The following is an 18,572-nucleotide window of genomic DNA, read 5'->3' as shown; positions in this document are numbered from 1 at the left end:
TATTTCAACAGTTAAAAACCACACTGATTTATAACTAACTAATGAATTACACTGTTTGATTAATGGTTCCTATTCTGGAGTTAAGATACTAAACTTTCTCATTATCAAAATGACAGACCATCTTCCCTTTATTCTCAAGTGTACTAGAACTGACATGCACTAATGTAAAACTCAAATGAAATTTGCTATTAGATATATTAGAACTTTTAAAAATATATAATATAACACAGATAAACTATGCTGAGTCTTCTAATGAGAGTATATCCCAATAGACTCTTTGGGGGATTTTCAGAAGCGTAGGTTTATTATCTGAAACAAGGATCTCAGCAGTCATTCCTTTGCATTCATGCAAAGATACACATGGTTCATGAACTAAGGGCTGATTTCAACAGCTATCCATAAAAGGAGACACTTTTTTCAAATACTCTCCTCACTCTGGTGATCCTAATTCTATTAAACCAAAATCTACAAAACAGGGCTGAGAATGCTTGGATTAGCTTGCTGGCGTGGCAGGTATTTAGGACTTCTATGCACAGTCTGAAAGAACTAACCATCACAACACGGTCTGCATTGCCAAAGATGTCCACAGCCTTGAGCCACTCAGGTTTGAACTCTATATTTCATTAGGGAGGTACTGTACAAATTATGAATATTTGTTAATCAAAAAGCCTGGATGTTATGGAGAAATTGTCTTCTGGTGGTGGAAAGTACCCTCAAGTTATAGCTGACTTATGGCAACCCCTGGTGGGGTTTTCATGGCAACAGACTACTGAAGGTGGATTGCCATTGCTTGCCTCTGCAACCCTGGTCTTTGTTGGAGGTCTCCCCTCCAATTACTAACCAAGGCCCACTCTGCTTAGCTTCTGAGAACTGACCAGATTGGGCTTGCCTGGGCTATCCAGGTCAGGTCTTCTGCAAAATACAGAGCATTTATTCTTGAAATACATGATACACATAATGTCTAGCAAAAATTCCCAATTCCACAACTGCTGTTTTAAACAGATACAGTAAAAAGCATCACAGCAGCACGACCAAAGGTTTTAGATTATACTCCTAAATTGTATGCAGGCATTGTTCAGTTACACACTGGTGTTTCCTTGTTACTCCAATCACTCATTGAGCCTCATGGCTAAATGGGGATTTGAAACTGGATCTTCTCTGTCATAGCCCATCACTCTAATCACTGTACTACAGTGAGTGCAGTGAGCAGATATACATGCCAAATACATTAATCAGAAGGTAGAATATTATTACACTTCCGGTTTGGGATCATGGTGGTCTGACGCAGCTCAGGGAGCTGAGCTGTCCGAGCTGCTGTTTGTGAGGGCTAGTGGGGTGCCAGATCGCCCGCGGCCCCCTGTTCTCAGGTAGAGGACAGGCGTGAATGCTCAGGATCCAGAGGGTGTGTTGATCTCGGCTGTGGGGGGAGGTCTGCGTAACGATCGCCCACCCAGCCTTGAGTTTCCGCTCTACGAAGGATGGCAAAGATCTCTGCAGCGGCTCTGGAATCATTGAATTGACATAAGATCATCGTACCCAAGCTTCAGCAATTAATTTGGATTAATTTGGAGTATTTTGAGTATTGAAGCAGTGATTACAACCCGCAAATAGCAATCTTTACCTTAACAGTTCTATTTGATAGCAATCTTTACCTTAACAGTTCTCTCTCTCTTTGCGAGAAGGAATTTAATAAGAGGAACTGAACTAAATTGGAAGATAAAAATTGCTAAGTTTTAAAGTCTCATAGGTTATGTTCCAGGAAAGTGACTGAGTAAAAAGGAATTTATTTAGAAGAATTAGAGCGGAAAAATAATTATTGTTTACATACCTGCGGTCTAAGAGAGATAGTGAAGTGTGGGAAACTTGAAGAATCGCAAGAAATGCTGTGTGGCTGAGACGGATCAGGAAGTGCGTCAAAGTAATAGAGTAACGGGTTGGAAGCGGCGGCTAAAGGAAACCTGGAAAAGGAAGTGCACCATTTTGGAAAAGGGAAAGGGCAAGACCTCAATCCAAGCGGAAGTGGGCCATCTTGGAAAAGGGTAAGGGCAGAAGCTTCGAGTCAAAACCATAGAGAAAAGACGCCCGACATTTTGGATACCGGAACTTTTTAACTGGGGAAGAATTTGTTTAAAATAAAGGTTTTAACTTTGATAATAATAAATTACTCTCGCCATGGAGTTGCGGAAGAGAGCGGACTTGTGGGAGTGAGGTAAAGCTAGCCCCACGATGTCAAAGAAGGAGTGGCAGTCGGCATTGGAGAGTCTTGATAGGAAAGTGGCGGAGGGAAATAAAGAGATTAAAGATACGATAAAGGATATGGTGAAAGATTTTAAAGAGGCACTTAAATCAGAGGTGGCAGAGGTAACCAAGAGTATCGATGAGGTCAAGAAGGAACTACAAACGACACAGCTGAAAGTTAAAGTAATGGAAGATGAAGCAGATAAACTGTCAGCTTCCTTCAAGACAGAAACCAAGGGTTTGAAAGGAAGAATGGCTGTGATGGAATGTAAACACATGGAAAAACAACTTAGATTTCGTGGAGTCCTGGAAGTAGAGGGGAAATCAGCCCAAGAACAGATATCAGAAATACTTGCAGAATTTTTGGATAAGGAAGTTGAAGAGGTTGTGGCTTTTCTGGATGTGGCGTACAGAATTAATTCAAAATATGCAGCTCAAAAAAATTTATCAAGAGATATGATAGTGCAATTTACAACAAAAAGAACAAGAGAAGACATTGTGAGTAAGCAGTTTCAAAACCCTCTGGTAATTGACGGAAAAAGAGTGCAAATAATGAAAGAACTACCTAGGGGAGTCCTGTTGGAAAGGAAGAAATACAGAGAACTGGTCCAAATGCTGAAGGAGTTGAATATCAGATATAGATGGGAGATACCAGAGGGTCTGAGCTTTGAATTTCAAACAGTTAAGAAAAATATCAGGTCCAGTCATGAGATGGAGACGTTTTTCATGGACAATGAAAAAGACTTACCTAAAAGATCCAGAATTTGATCATGGAATGCAAAATCATATCTTGGAATGTAAACGGGTTGAATTCACCTTCTAAACGTAAAACTATTTTCCATTGGCTATTTAAACAGCATTGTAATATAATTTGTTTACAGGAGACCCATATTAAGAAACAAGATGTGAAATATTTAAAAAATGTCAAATTGGGAAGGGAATTTGCAGCTACATCGAAACAAAAAAAAAAAGAGTTGTTTTATACATTAAAGAGGAGTTGCAACCCAAAATGATATTTAATGATGTGGAAGGTAGATATATAGCCATGGAAATTATTTGGAATACAGAAAAGATTTTGCTGATTGGGATTTATGCACCTAATGGTGCTAAGGACAATTTTTTTAAGGATCTACAGAAACAATTGGACTAACTTACTCACAAATAATTTTGGCAAGTGACTTCAATGGAGTTACGGCTTTAGATGTTGATAAAAAAAACAAAAGGTGCACACACAAAAAAGAGGACTTTTGCCAAAATCCTTTTTTGAAATTAAGGATCAGGAGAATTTGGAGGATGTTTGGAGGAGGAACAATTTTAAAGTAAAGCAATATACGTATTATTCGCCAAGACACTCGACATTATCAAGAATTGATATGATCTGGGCCTCTAAGGACTTGGTTGTATGGACAAAAGATGTGGAGATAATGCCAAAAGGAGGCTCAGATCACAATCCAATTATGTGGAAGTTTGGAAAATGCACCAAAAGACGAAGTTGGAGAATAAATGAAGATTTGTGTATAAATGAGAATTTGTGAATAAATGAGAATCTGCTGCACCAAGAGGGTAATTTAGAATTGTTACAAAAGGAGACCACATTTTTTATACAGTATAATTTGGATAACACCGTTCCAACCTACAAAGTTTGGGATACTTATAAAGCAGTTATTAGAGGAGTATTAATGGACTTAAATGCAAGGGACAAAAAGAGAAAAGAAGAAAAAAAGAAAGAAATCGTGGAAAATATAAGAACCAAGGAGGCACAATTGAAGAAAAGACCTGGGGAAAAAAATTATATCAAGAAATTAAAATCTTGCAAGAGCAATTGAAGGCGATGGAGAATAAAGAGTTGGAATGGGAATTGAAGAAATTAAATCAAAAGTCATTTGAAGGGGCAAATAAACCTGGGAAATATCTAGCGTGGCAGTTGAAAAAGAAAAAAGAAAAAAAAGTGATAACTAAGATACAAGAAAACAGAATGACATTGATGGATCAACCAGCGATCAGTAGAGCATTTTTTAAATTTTATGCAAAATTGTATCAAAGGAAAGAAGTAAATGTGGACGTTATTGAACAATATTTAGACAAAATTAAATTACCATTGATATCAGAAAAATGGAAGGAAAAGCTGAACGCAGAAATTACAGAGATAGAGATAAAAGAAGCTATTCAGTCGACTAAATTAGGCAAGGCACCAGGAGCAGATGGAATTATGACCAAATTTTATAAATCATTGGCAAATGAATTGGTACCTTTTTTGAAGGTGGTAATGAATGAAATTTTAAGAGGGCAAAAGGTTCCAGAATCTTGGAATGAGGCCATTATATCACTGATACCAAAGGAAGACCAGGATTTATGTAATGTCAAAAATTATCGACCTATTTCATTGCTGAATAATGTTTATAAATGTTTTGCAAAAATTTTGGCAGAGAGACTAAAGGAGGGGCTGGTGGAATTTATTGCAGAAGAACAAGCAGGTTTCCTTCCAAATAGACAAATTAAAGACAATTTGAGAACTGTTTTAAATGCGATAGAATATTATGATAAACACTATGAGAAAGAAGTTGGTTTCTTTTTTGTGGATGCAGAGAAAGCTTTTGATAATTTAAATTGGAGTTTTATGTTTGCCACAATGGAAAAACTGCAAATGGGAAAAGATTTTATTCAAGCGGTAAGAGCGATTTATAAAGACCAATGTGCAGCAATTGTAGTTAACAATGACTTAACCAAAAAATTGGAAGTTAGAAAGGGTACAAGGCAAGGTTGCCCACTATCTCCATTGTTGTTTATCTTTATTTTGGAAATGTTATTGATTCAGATTCGAGAAGATGATGCTATAAGAGGCATAAAGATTAAAGATTTCACCTACAAAGTTAGAGCTTTTGCGGATGATGTGATGGTTATTGTTGAAGACCCAATACAAAACATGCCAAAGCTGCAAGATAAAATAAAAGAATTTGGAGAGCTGGCTGGATTTTATGTTAATAAGAGAAAATCAAAGATACTGTGTAAGAATATGATCAAACAAAAGCAACAAGAATTGATGGAAATCACAAATTGCGAAGTAACACATAAAGTAAAATATTTAGGAATTGAGCTTACAGCAAAGAATATTGATTTGTTCAAGAATAATTATGAAAATCTATGGCAGCAGATTGACAGAGACTTGATTAAATGGAATAAATTAAATCTGTCATGGCTGGGAAGAATAGCGGCAGTCAAGATGAATGTGTTACCACGGATTATGTTTTTATTACAAACAATTCCAATTATCAGAGACAGTAAGCAATTTGAAAAGTGGCAGAGGAAGATTTCCGATTTTGTATGGGCAGGCAAGAAACCCCGAGTGAAAATGAAAGTTTTGTGCGATGCCAAAGAGAGAGGTGGACTGCAATTACCGAATATTAGACTATATTATGAAGCAGTTTGTTTGGTTTGGCTTAAAGATTGGATGTCATTGGAGAATTGTAAGCTACTAACTTTGGAAGGCTATAAAAAGTTGTTTGGATGGCATGCCTACTTGTGGCACGATAAACTGAAAGCTGATTCTATGTTTCTGCATCATTACGTTAGAAGAAGTCTCTTCACAATCTGGAAAAAGTACAAAAGTCATCTGGGTGAGGGTATCCCCTCGTGGGTGGTACCTTTTGAAACTATAGACCCGAGAGTTATTTATAATAGAGACCAATGTCTGTCCTATAAAAAGATTCTTATCCAGGAACAGAATATGATAAGAATTAAAACAGAAGAGAAGCTTTTTGTTATGGATGGTTTCAATATAGGCAGATAAAGGACTTATATAACTCGGATCGTTCAAAGGATGGAATTAAATGGAAAGACTCAGAATTGGAAGAAGTTATACTACAAGAAAGTAAGAAGAAAATTTCAAAAATTTATAAAATACTTTTGAAGTGGTATACAGAGGATGAAACTGTTAAAGTCCAGATGGTAAAGTGGGCTATAAATTGTCAAAGAGACATAACAATGGAGGCATGGGAGTATTTGTGGGAAAATACATTGAAGATTTCAACTTGTACCAGTATTAAGGAAAATGTTTAAGGTGATTTATAGGTGGTATTTGACGCCAAAAAAAATAGCCTATGGAAATGCTAAGATGTCTGATAAGTGTTGGAAATGTAAAAGGCATGAAGGATCATTCTATCATATGTGGTGGACTTGTGAGGTCGCTAGGCAATACTGCGGAGATATTTTAGAAGAGATAAATGAGATTTTGCAGATTTCAATAATAAAGAACCCAGAACTCCTGCTACTGAACTTAAATATGGAAGATGTTCCTACGCAATACAGAACACTGTTATTTTATATGACAACAGCGGCAAGAATATTATATGCACAGAAATGGAAAGTGCAAGAAATACCATCTATTGGAGAGTGGATACAAAAGTTGCTGTACATGGCGGAAATGGATAAAATGACAAGAAGGCTGAGAGACCAGAATTCTGAAGAATTTTTTAATGACTGGGGGAAATTGAAGGAGTATTTGGAGAAAAAGAGGGACGTGAAGGGGAAATTATGGCAATTTGAAAGTTACTAATTGGGGAAACTATTAGGGATAGGGATCTTTACCAGTGAAAGTGAAGTTTTAATTATTGTCAAGTTTGAATTCTGAATAGATTTGACTTTAATGGATATTATTTAGTTTATTAACGGAATATGAGATAATAGCATATAGAGAGAATAGATAAGTAAATTATAGAATAAGATATGGGTTGGAAAGCTGTTGGAAGTCTTTGAAAAAGGGGGGAGGGAAAGGGTGGGGGAAAATTGATATTTAGGTTCTTAATTGAAAATTATATCTGTAATTTGTACTCACCTAATAAAAATTTTAAAAAAGAAAAGAAAGTAGAAGATTATTTAGTTCAATGCACCTTAGGATGGGCATTATTAAATGAGATGCTGCTACATATTATAACCAGTTTAATACTTGAAAATGCTTCAGGTTTTGCAATCCAAGACAGGCAGAAAAAACAGGCTATTTAGAAGCCCCTAGTGGGCTTATTCTGATCCTACATCAGAGAATCTTTTCCCTTTGTGCAAAGCCTGGAAGGAGAGAAACTGACGCAAGCAGAACATATCTGGAAAACAAGCTCAGCCATCAAGTAGGCAGCAATATGGAAGTTTATAGTAGTACTGAAAAAGACAGATACTTCATTATGCTATAATGCACCCCTTGTGGAATCCTGACCGGTACAGAGTTCATTTAGCAAAAAAATACATCTATTCCAGTTGACTCAGCTTCATTGCTCTCCCTGGAGTAAACAGCCAGAAGCTGATGTTTCAGAGTATTATCCTGAATCAAAATCCCTTAATTCAGCTAGTTTTCAGCATCTGATTAATTCTTAAAGTGAAGGTAACTGTAATATACACAGGGCCGGCTCCAGCATCGCCAGCACCTGAGGCAGCTTAATGCTGCCTCTGAGTGTGTGTGCGTGCATGCACACATGCACAGGGAGCCTTCCAGCCTTCCCATTAGGTTGCTCTGCGGGCCAGGCACAGCCGGCCGCCCTGGCTGCCGGCTGTGCCTGGCCCGCAGAGCAACTGAATGGGAGGCTGCCTGCTCAGCTGCCCCATGCTGCTGCTGCCAGCACATGCTCCTGACCAGCGGTGGTGGCAGCAGCTCCGTGGCGCGCACCCTGCCCCCGGGTCGGCACCCCTCTGGCTCCTTAGCATCCTGAGGCGGCTGCCTCACTGGCCTCAATGGACGGGCCAGCCCTGAATATACAAGATCTAGAAAACGTAGTTGCCATATTACTTTTTTAAAAATCTGCCACATATTAGTTTTCTTAATAAACATCTAAAAATGAACAAAGTACATGTTAAAAAAATGCTTACAGAATGCATTCATTTATACTTTTTGTTCCTCCTAGGAGGCTTACAATGCAATCCTAAACTGAGTTATATCCTACCTAAGTCCACCGAAGTAACTGAAGCGATGTTAATTTAAACAACATGAAATGGTTTTGTTTTACTTGACCAGTGCTTTTGTTTTGGCTGTGATAGCTTTTCATTTGCATACCAGATTATGAAAGGGCATCCTATTGCTACTGGGTGTTGACGCAACTGGGTGTTGATGCATTTTTACCTGGGAACTGTAGTTTTCCAAGATAGAGCCGAGTGCTGGGGGAAAGGAGGGAGTCCTTTGCAGCCCTTCTCCTAGCTGCTGCTGCCTGTGCTGGCTGCTCATCCAGCTCCCTTCTTCCCAACTTCAACTGCTCACTCACCTCCCTCTTTCCCACCTGTGCTCTGGGTGGCAGTGCTGGCTGTTGCACGTCACTGCTGCCTTACCCCTGCCTTTTTCCCCTCCAGAAATGCAGACGTACAGCCATCCAGAGTGCAGGGGAAGGGAGCGAAGGTAGGAGAAAGGTGGCAGTGGCATGCAACAGCCTGCGCAGCCACCCAGAATGCAGAAGGGAGGCAGGCAGGCAGGCAGGCAGGCAGGCAGGTGAGCAGCCGGAGCGGGGAGGGAGATGGCAAAGCAGCAAGCAGAGGCAGCCAGGCAGAGGGCTGTGAGGGAATCCCTCCCCTCCCCATCCCCTAGTGGGCAGCTCTGTCTTTGAAAACTATAGTTCTCAGATAAAACTGCATCACTGGCCATGGGTTCAACCCATGCCCAGAGTCTTGTTTAGCTTGACCCTTGTAGGATCCTGGATCTAGAAAGCAGCAATAATTTCAGATATCCCCAGTTCCTCACCTATCACAGCATATGAATCCTGTTTGCTTCCTCCATTTTTTTCCAGTAAGATTAAATATAAGAAAAAGCCCAGCTAAAGTGTGACATTTGCTGTGTTCACATAATTACCAAGTGATTATTGCTTCTGTAAAAGTGAAGTTCTGAGTGGCTGATAAGGGGAAACCCTTCTTCAATAAAGATTCAGTGAGCAAGTATAAGATGACTCAACAGAGGGGAATAAGAAAATACAAACACTTCTCCACATCAGTGAGGACCTCTTCTCCATGGAGTCACGGAGAAAAATCACTTGACTTGTTCAAGCCCTGTATGACGCCTGAGGCTGTTCTGCTAAAGCAGATACAGGCTACTAGCAGGAGAGAAGTGAGCCCCTACCTAAAGACAATTTCTGGAATGCCTTCATTAGGGCAGGAAGTGGGAACTTCCCGTCATATTTCTCCTCTCGGTGAATGCAATATGGATATAGGTTCTTACCATTTACTGGCTTTTGGAGCCCACCATGCAACACATTTTATTCCCCTAGTTTCCTTGGGCTAATAATAAAAATGAGCATTTATACAATGTACTTCCAGTGTACAAAGTGTGTCACATACATTACGTGAAAAGGGAGTTCACCTGGTTTCCTTTCCAAATGTTTATTTAAGGAATACTTATGTCAGAAGACCTTTGGGAGTGGGTTAGTGTTGAAAGTGCTGCTGTATTTAATTGAGTTGATCTTATTTGTTTGCAATAGATGATGATGATTATATAATGGTGTATTTGGAGTATTTATACCAATCTCCCCCTTGGGTATTATGTATATAGTAGAGACATCATTTTTATACACTTTTTATTATTAATAGTAAAGAACCAGTCAGTGTTATTATCATCTTATTGTGGGCACAAGTAAAGAGAACAATGGCTTCTCTACAAAAAGAGTTCATGGCTGAGACAGGATTTGAATTCACACTCTATCCTAGCACTTATGGACTTCAAACCATATGAAGAGTGTAACAAGAGTCTTGCTGGATCTGACCAAATGCACTGCATCTTGTTTCACACAGCCCAACAAGCTGCCCTGGAGGGCCAACAGACAGGGCATACAGGCCTAGGACTGTAACATTAAGCTTCCCCTAATGTTATCCCCTAGCACTGGTATTGAGATATTTTCTGCCTCTGGATGTAGAGACATCATGGCTAGCAGCCAGTGATGGATCTGTCCTGCATGAATCTGTCTAATCCTCGTTTAAGGACAATCGAACCTGGCAGTGAATTACACTGAGTAAAGATTTCCTTTTGTCCATTCTGAATCAATTGTTTATCAACTCCTCAGGGTGCCCCTGAGTTCTAGTATTACGAGATCCATTTGGACCAGCTCCTTTACTCCCTGTTACCATACATGAAAATAACTAAGCAAAGTATCTTGCCTTTGTTAGACTGGTGTTGCCCTTGTGATTTAAAGGAAACCTATAAAATTAAATTCCACTGTGCAAGAAAATAATTTGCAGATATTTGTTTAGTAAAAACAACTGCTTCCTTAAAGCCTGATTTGTCTAAATAGAATGCACTATGGGTCCATATTCTAGCATTGCTCTCAAACAGACAGACATCAGAATGGTAGATATACAAGCAGACTATTTGGGAAAGTATTTTAAAGAGTATTTTAAAAAGTCTTGCCAATTATAGTATTGAATAGAATGAGTGGAGCTACTGGTGCTCCTTATGCCAGTGTGAGCTTTACACTCTTGAGTATACATATCTGCATCTTAGAAAGTATAGATTGTTTGATAGAGAGGTGCAGAATCCCTTAATTAATAGGGAGGCCCTGATCTCAGAGAAAATTCTGTGTGTGTGTGTGTGTGTGTGTGTGAGAGAGAGAGAGAGAGAGAGAGAGAGAGGAGAGAGAGAGAGAGAGAGAGAGAGATGAAAACCAGGGATCCCCTGGTAGGATCCCAAGTTTTCATGGCAACTATCAGAGGTGGTTTGCCATTGCCTGCCTCTGCAACCCTGGTCTTCACTGGAGGTCTCCCATCCAATTATTAACCAAGGCCAACCCTGCATAGCTCCTGAGATCTAATAAGATCAGACTCACCTGGGCTATCCAGGTCAGGGCATATTTCCGGCTTAGAGGAGATAGATGATTTTTCTTTATGGAGGTAGGATGGGGATTACCATTTCCCAAGACAAGTGAAATATAGGTGGCTATTTGTATATATTAAGTAGAGTAATTGTAAGTTTGGAATATGTGCCTTTGTGCCACTCTCAGTTTCATGTTAGGTTAAAGTTGAACTCTTGCAGCGGAGACAGGGAGGGTTAAAAGATCTGAACACCCTGTCAGAAGAGTGCAAGAAAAGGTCCAGGGAACAAGTGAAGTCTGTCTTCTTGACCAGTCTCTACTTTCAAAGTTCCTGTAGGCTCACATTCATTCCAAGGAAGAGAATGCCAAATTAAAACCAGTGACTGTACAACTTAGTTAGCCTCATATATAAGATGTTCTTTTGTTAGTCTGTATGATACCCTGTAGTATTTTGATATAGTTTTCCAATGTGCTCTAGTGGACTGAAAATATATTTTAGTAAATATCAATAGACAGTGGCCAAAAATCTTACCTATGCACCTGACCGCTCATGCTGAATGTAAACCAGAAACTCTTTACTATCTACAATTAGCTAGCACACACAGCACCTGTCTGTGCCGCAAGCAGCAGGTAGAGAAATAAAGGGCAGAATTCGAGTGGTGGCATGCTACCCACTACAGCAGGAATGGAGATGGCAAGTGGAGCAAGCCCTCTTACACACATCTAGATTCCCCTCTGCCTCTTGGACAAAGATAGCAGGAACACAGGGAAGAACACAAACACTTTTAAACATATAACTTAAAAGGATCACAGATCTTCAAAAAAATAGTATTGTCCAGTTTATTGCATAAAAGAATGACTAAAGGACTTCTATGAGCGATCTTATGGTTCACTCTACAGTTTACTTACACAGCTATAGTAAAATTCTGGAACTGGGGAAGGGATCATACCTAAAATCTACACCCTTTCACCTATAAAACAGTCTTCCTAATTTCAGGTTTGTGGTTTAATTACTCAGGGGTAAAAGAAGGACATTCCATGTGTTCTCAAAGGCAGAATAATAACAACAACAACATTCTATTCATATAATGCCTTCAGGATAACTTATAGCCCACCCAGAGTGGTTTACAAAGTATGTTATTGTTATCCTCATGACAATCACCCTGTGAGGTGGGTGGAGCTGCAAGAGCTCTGGAAGAGTTGTGAAGGACCCAAGGTTACCCAGCTGGCTTCAAGTGGAGAAGTGGGAAATCAGACCTGGTTCTCCAGATTAGAGTTCTGCCACTCTTAACCACTACTCCATACTGGCTCTATCATTTCCTTTATTGTGAACTATTTTCTAGCATCAAGTCCTAGCACTGAAGAACTTGCTACCAAGTAAGATGAATTCCACTGCAACCAAGTTTGTCACCATTGTACTTGTGTGTGCCATTTCCTAGTCAGGTCATTTTTTTCAATTAATGTCTTAAGAATATTATTTATTTATTTAGACTTATATCCTGCCCTCCCCACGAATGGGCTCAGGGCGGCTCACTTCATCATTAAAACACAATAAATTAATAGTCAACTTTAAAAACAGATTTAAAAACATATATCTGGTGCCATTATACATAGGATCCTTTGGATACTAATAAAAGACCTGCATAGGTCATAGCTGTGGGTAAAACGCATAGCCAAGGGCAGTCATAGAAGAGGCAGCGATCTTAGATAGGATAAAGGGGGGGGGGACACCGGCTGGTCCTCAACCAAAGACAAAGTAGTCACAAAGTTTAATTGAAAAGTTCTTCATTGTGTAAAACTTATTTTAAAATTATTACATTGCTTAACCTTTATTATTACCTTAACTAAAATTCATTGTACTACAAAAAGTTTCATCATGACATTTCAGATCATTATGGAAGGATAATGTTTAAATTAAAAAGGGATCCAAGGGGGGACCAGGAAATCACAGGCTAGTTAGCCTAACATCTGTCCCAGGAAAATTAGCAGGAGCTATAATCAAAGACAGAATTATTAGGCACACAAGAGGAATGGCTTGCAGAGGGAAAATAAAGAGGATGGCTTCTGCAAAGGAAAGTCCTGCCTCACCAACCTTTCGCAGAGGGGACATGATAGAGGTTTATAAAACTATGGATAGCATAGAGAGAATGGACAGAGAGAACGTTTTCTCCTCCCCAAAACTAGAACCTGAGGGCATCCAGTGAAGCTGATGGGCAGTAGATTCAGGCTAGACAGAAGGAAATATTTTACACAAGTGAGTAAGATGTGGAATTTACTGCCAAAGGATTCAGCGATGGCCACAGGCATAGATAATTTTAAAAGGAGATTAGACAGATTCATAGAGGATAGGTCTGTTAGTGACTACTAGCCACAGAGACCAAAGGGAACCTCTCTATTTGGAGGCAGTAAACCTCTGCAAACCAGTGCCAGGAGGCAACTTCAGGGGAAGGCCTCAACCTCTATCCCCTGCTGCTGGCCCTCCAGAGTAATCGGCTGGCCATTGTGTGAAACAGGATGCTGAACTAGATGGGCCACTGGTATGATCCAGCAGGACTTACTTTTTACCATATTAAGATACCTCCCCCTTTTGAACATATCTAACCAACGTGAACAGATATTTGTCCAAATGTGTGCTTTTAAAACTTTAAACAGACACATCTCCCAAAAGACAGCACAGAGGTCTGACACTAAATGCTTCAACCCAAATTACATATAGTAGTCAAGCACATTTCCCCCCAGTATTTTCTGATCTTCCTTTTCAAACTGGTAAGGCTACAGTAAGTAATACTTTTGACCTCTGAACTAGGGTTTCCATTCCCCCGCCCGGGGTGGGGGGATCCCCCAATCCCACCCTCCCCCCCCCATGCCCACTTACTTGGCCGGTGAGGGGAGCATGCTCCCTGGGGTGTCCTCTCCCCAGGTGGTGTGGTGCACCCCCGATTGGGGGGGGGTGCTCCTGTGCTGCGAGAGCAAGCAATGGTGGCAGTGGCAGGAGTGGTGCGGCAGCAGCAAGAGCAGCCTGCTCTTGCCGCTGGTGGTGCCGCAGCCCACTCTCGCCACCACTGCAGCCCGCTCTTGCCACCACCACCGCCACCATTGCCCCTTTGTGCCAGATGAGAACAGGATGCAACTGCAATGGTGAGAGCAGTCCACCCCAACAAGGACAAGGGTCCCTTTGACCTGGGGGCACCCTTTGACCCCTGCATGATGATGTCACTCCAGGAAGTGATGTCATCACGTGAGCTGGGAGCGCGTGTGCACACTGCACATGCACACAAGGAAAGAAGCCAAGGTAAGTGCTGGCTCTCAATCCCTTGCTGGGAGAGCCCAGGGACCTGGGGATCTCTCACTGAGGGACTCCAAGTCCCCGGCAACCCTAAGCCGAACAAATATCCATCAGGAAAGGTTAAAGTCTCGAGCTCACCCTTGATTCTTTTTAGAGTTAAACAATGGCTATATTTATACAGTTTATATAAAGACAAAAGAGGTGTACAAGACCATCCCCTTTCAGAGAGCTTTTTACTGAGGCTGCTTCTTATATTGGATGTACTGAAATTCTAAATGAAGTGAATTCATTGTTGGCCTGCTGTACTTATTTGATTTCGATGACACCCGGAATCCTTGGAGGAAGGCAGGATAAAATAAAGGAAATCTCTTTTTCCCCTTGGTAACTCGATTTGAAAGATTCCCTTTGGGTTACACCATATTTCAAGCAGGGAGAACACCGAGAGGAAATTCTGGCTACTGTCCCACAACTGAGGGCACCCTCAGTCTCAGGCTTGAGCTGTGCATTAAGGACAGAACACAGGAAACATTTCAAACCATGATGTTGTGCCAACACTGTAAATGTTATGAACATATCAAGGTGACTTATTCTAAATAACATCTAGTATGCCTGGTAGTGGCTCTCCAGGGTCTGAAGCAAAAAGAGATCTTTCCCTTCTACCTGAGAATCTTTTATTTAGAGCTGCCAGAGACTTAAACTGGCACCATCAACATTGCACCACCATATCTCCTCCTAAATCACGACACCACAACTCTTTGCCAACATTACAGGGATGGGGCTCAGGAATTATTATACCAAGGCAAATGGATTAGGATCAAGGAATCGGGGAATCAAGGACTTTATATACTTTAAGAAATCTTCAGAATGGTTGGGGCTGAAGTGAACACTTTGCAGTGCTTTTAAATAACCAAGTTGAGAAAAATTCTGCAATTGTTACCCACAGTTCTGGCATGGGACTGTGCTAGAGACATACTTGTAGAGCCAAGCCCTATAAAGAATGCTTGAGGCAATAATTTTCTTCAAGCTTCACGGAATATGCAGTGATTCCTTACTTATCCTATGCCTCTTGGTCCAAACAAGGTGATACAGTCCAAACAAAGGATGCACTACACAGTTCCCTTACTAACTCATACAATTGGTTGTATTGGCAGTAGTCAGTTAGATACAATTATAGTTTTAAGTTTACCTTTACAAAGGTTTTTACACTGACCATTTGTACCAAGATTACTGGGAGATAACATGTAATGATAAACCTTTTCCACAGTGAAAGTGTGGTGTTTTGCCACACAAAACCCAATTTGGACATAGGGCTATTTCATACCCTGATCTCCATGTCAGAAAAAGACAATGGTTGTATTACAAAAAGATATCTTAAGGTACACATATCTTCTTTTGCCTTTGCTATATGTTGTACATGTCAAAGAATCTTCTGCACGCACTAGCAGGCATCCTAGCATAAGACACCACTTACACATTACGAGGTACAGAGGTACAAACTTTTTCCAACAGAGATTCACATCCATATCAGAAAAAGTAACATGTCAGATGGCCCATAGTCCTTGATGAGGACCAAGGATTTATGTCATTTCTCTCCCCCATTGGCAGCAATAAGGGAAGGTAGATTGACAAGCAGAGAAGGAATGGGGAAGTGAATTTGAGTTGCAATGAGGCAACCTGCAAGTAGCACCTTCTGTGTCAAATGCTATCGATTAAGAAAGGGAGGTGTGCCTTTGAGAAAAAGAGATGGCTATCACAGAGGAACTGCTGCTGTGTACAGGTGTTATCGAGACATATATAGAGGTTGTTCTCAGGCGCTGAAGCAGCATCTTCTTTTCAGACTCCCTCCATAAGACCAAAGTCTACGTACAGAGATAAGAGGAATCCTCACTTGGTCAGACTTTCCAAAATAAAGGACAGAGTGAGTTTGTGTCAGTATCTTTTTACCCATGTTGCACTTTCATCTGAATCATATTGATGCCAACAAAGGAGCAACAAGTAATATATGTTTCTATGCCAACACAATCTAAATTATATACGATTTCTTCTCCAAATTACTATATATCTGCACTTGAGCTTTTCCCCACATGAACAGAGCTTTCTGATCAGGACAAAAGACTAATTGTTACTCATGTACTAAATTACTCAAACTGCCTCTTAATTACCCTCTAACAAGTATTTTGCTGGAAAAGAAATGTTACTGGCAACATGGTGTGGATGTTAAAATGTTCCAGTTTAGAAACAAGATATAGCACTATTGCCAAATTATTCAACTACTCAGACTGCTATTTAGTATGAATATAGATCTCTTTTTAGAATAGACTTTTTAAAAAGTACAAGAAGGGGGCAGAAGATGGTTTTCTCAAATCCAGTCCATATACATATTTGCCCATCACAGGTGGAGAATCAGAGTGCTTTATGTACAGCATATCAGACTACATTCTGTTACAGAAATAAGTACTTTATTATTTTTTTAAAAAAGAGTTTTATTTGTACAATTGTTTGGTACAATTTGGACGTATGTCGACCGTCAAGGCAACTGTGAGGTCAAAGGGGAGGTATGCCTAAAATGCCCTTTTCCTTGCTGTATTTGATTGTGGCGTTCCAAATAACAAATAATAACAATAACAGAAAGAAATGCACTAAGAAACATGGGTCACATTCCAATTCCTCGCAGCCGAGTGGCACAACTTGGATAACTTCCATATGTACAGAACTCTACCATTTGGAATTTCACATTTGGTTTCACTGTCATTTCTAATTTGGGATTTCCCTTTTCAAAGTGTAGTTTCCTAGATTCTAAATAAATGCAAACTGATAATTCTTCTACAGCAGCCTACAGGGACTGAGCCATGTATGACACCATGTATTTCAGCAAATTATTATATTTATATTATATGTTATTATATTTACCTGGTAATAAACAAGAGTTTTACACTCATGGACTGGATTTAGAAAGCTGTAACTCTGTTTAGGATTGCACCGTCATCCTAATTCGGTGTGTGTGTGGGGGATTGACTAATAAAGTCTCTTCCTCACTTCTACAGAGCAGCATATACACTGAGTTCTATGTAAAATGAACAAGGCAATGGAAATTATAACTACTGACCATTTAAACTCTTCATTAACAGGTCATCTGATTATGGCACTTTTGTCACAGCCATCTGTTTTTTAATTAACAATTCAGGCTCCCATCCTAATGTAATTTAGGACCAGAATGCTGGCCCTTGCTTGTCATTTCTATCACTGGAACAAGAACACTCCCCCCCCCCAGCTTTGATAGTTTCCATCTGTCCCTCATCCAAGCAAACATTCAGCAAACATGCTGCTTTTTTGTGAAAGAAGGCATAAAGCCACAATTAAAAATGAAGCTCGTTTTAAAATAGCCAGGGACCGCCCATGGGAGAATACCAGTGCCCCCTCCCCCGTTTCCATTTCTTGAGGCCAGTAGGGAATTGTTGCTAAAGAATTTCAGAATTCTCAGAGCCAAACAAAAGAGGGTGTAGCAGCTGCAAAGAGACGGGCGGACTCTCAACATGCCAACTGGCCCTATTTAGAAGGAAGGCATGCCCTATTTTAGGAAATGTAGCCTACCTCGTTTTTCCATTCTGTCCCCTTCGCAACTGAAGCCCATTGAATTGATCCTTTCTCTTTTCTATGACACGTGTCAATGGGAATATACATAAGATACAGGGGTGGGGGGGAGTTGTTTCTGCCATCCACATGAAATCCCAAGACAGTCGCGATTTTTGCTTGTCTAATTTTCCTATGAAAGCATTATGCATTTCCTTAAGATGCGGACCATAAAGGAACAGACTCCATAGGCTATCAGTGGCGGCTATGCTTATTCCCCACCCCTTTGAGTTACCTGTGGCAAACGTGCGCTGTCTCTCGTTCCCTTTTGTGTTCTCAGAAGACGCGCCTCCTTCTTAGGCTCCTTCACAGCACAGAAAGAGGCTCAAGACGAGCCAGAGCAGCAGCGCATCTCTTCATCCTTTCCCCTCCTCATTCTCAGAGGGGCTCAGGCAGAAAGCCATAAGCGGGGGCCAGCAGGAGAAACGCACATGCATAGACCTAGAGAAAGAGAGAGAGACCTGGTCAGGGCAGAAGGCGGCGGGCTGAGAAGGCATTGATTTCTGGCTTTAGCAAAAGTCTTGCGATGCACAGGCTGCTGCCGCTTTAACCTCCCCCCTTTTACAGCCAGCCAGATGTTGCAGCCCCCGGTTCATCCGTGGGAAAAGCAGAGGTGCCATTGGAGGGAGTCTTTTCTGGGGCGGGGCCAGCAGGCA

The 18,572-nt window shown here is 40.6% G+C and overlaps 1 protein-coding gene across 1 annotated transcript in view; it reads right to left on the bottom strand.

Annotated features, from left to right (window-relative positions):
• Nucleotides 1-18,275, bottom strand: part of TMEM200A (transmembrane protein 200A) — a 78,192-nt gene extending 59,917 nt beyond the window's left edge. Inside the window, exon 1 of the mRNA XM_054985685.1 lies at nt 18,152-18,275. The gene's annotated coding sequence lies outside the window, so the exon portion shown is untranslated. The remainder of the gene's footprint in view (nt 1-18,151) is intronic.
• Between the last annotated feature and the right edge of the window lie 297 nt (nt 18,276-18,572).

Source organism: Eublepharis macularius, chromosome 1 (assembly GCF_028583425.1).
Source record: "Eublepharis macularius isolate TG4126 chromosome 1, MPM_Emac_v1.0, whole genome shotgun sequence".
NCBI lineage: Eukaryota > Metazoa > Chordata > Lepidosauria > Squamata > Eublepharidae > Eublepharis > Eublepharis macularius.
This window is presented reverse-complemented; position numbering and strand designations above follow the sequence as displayed.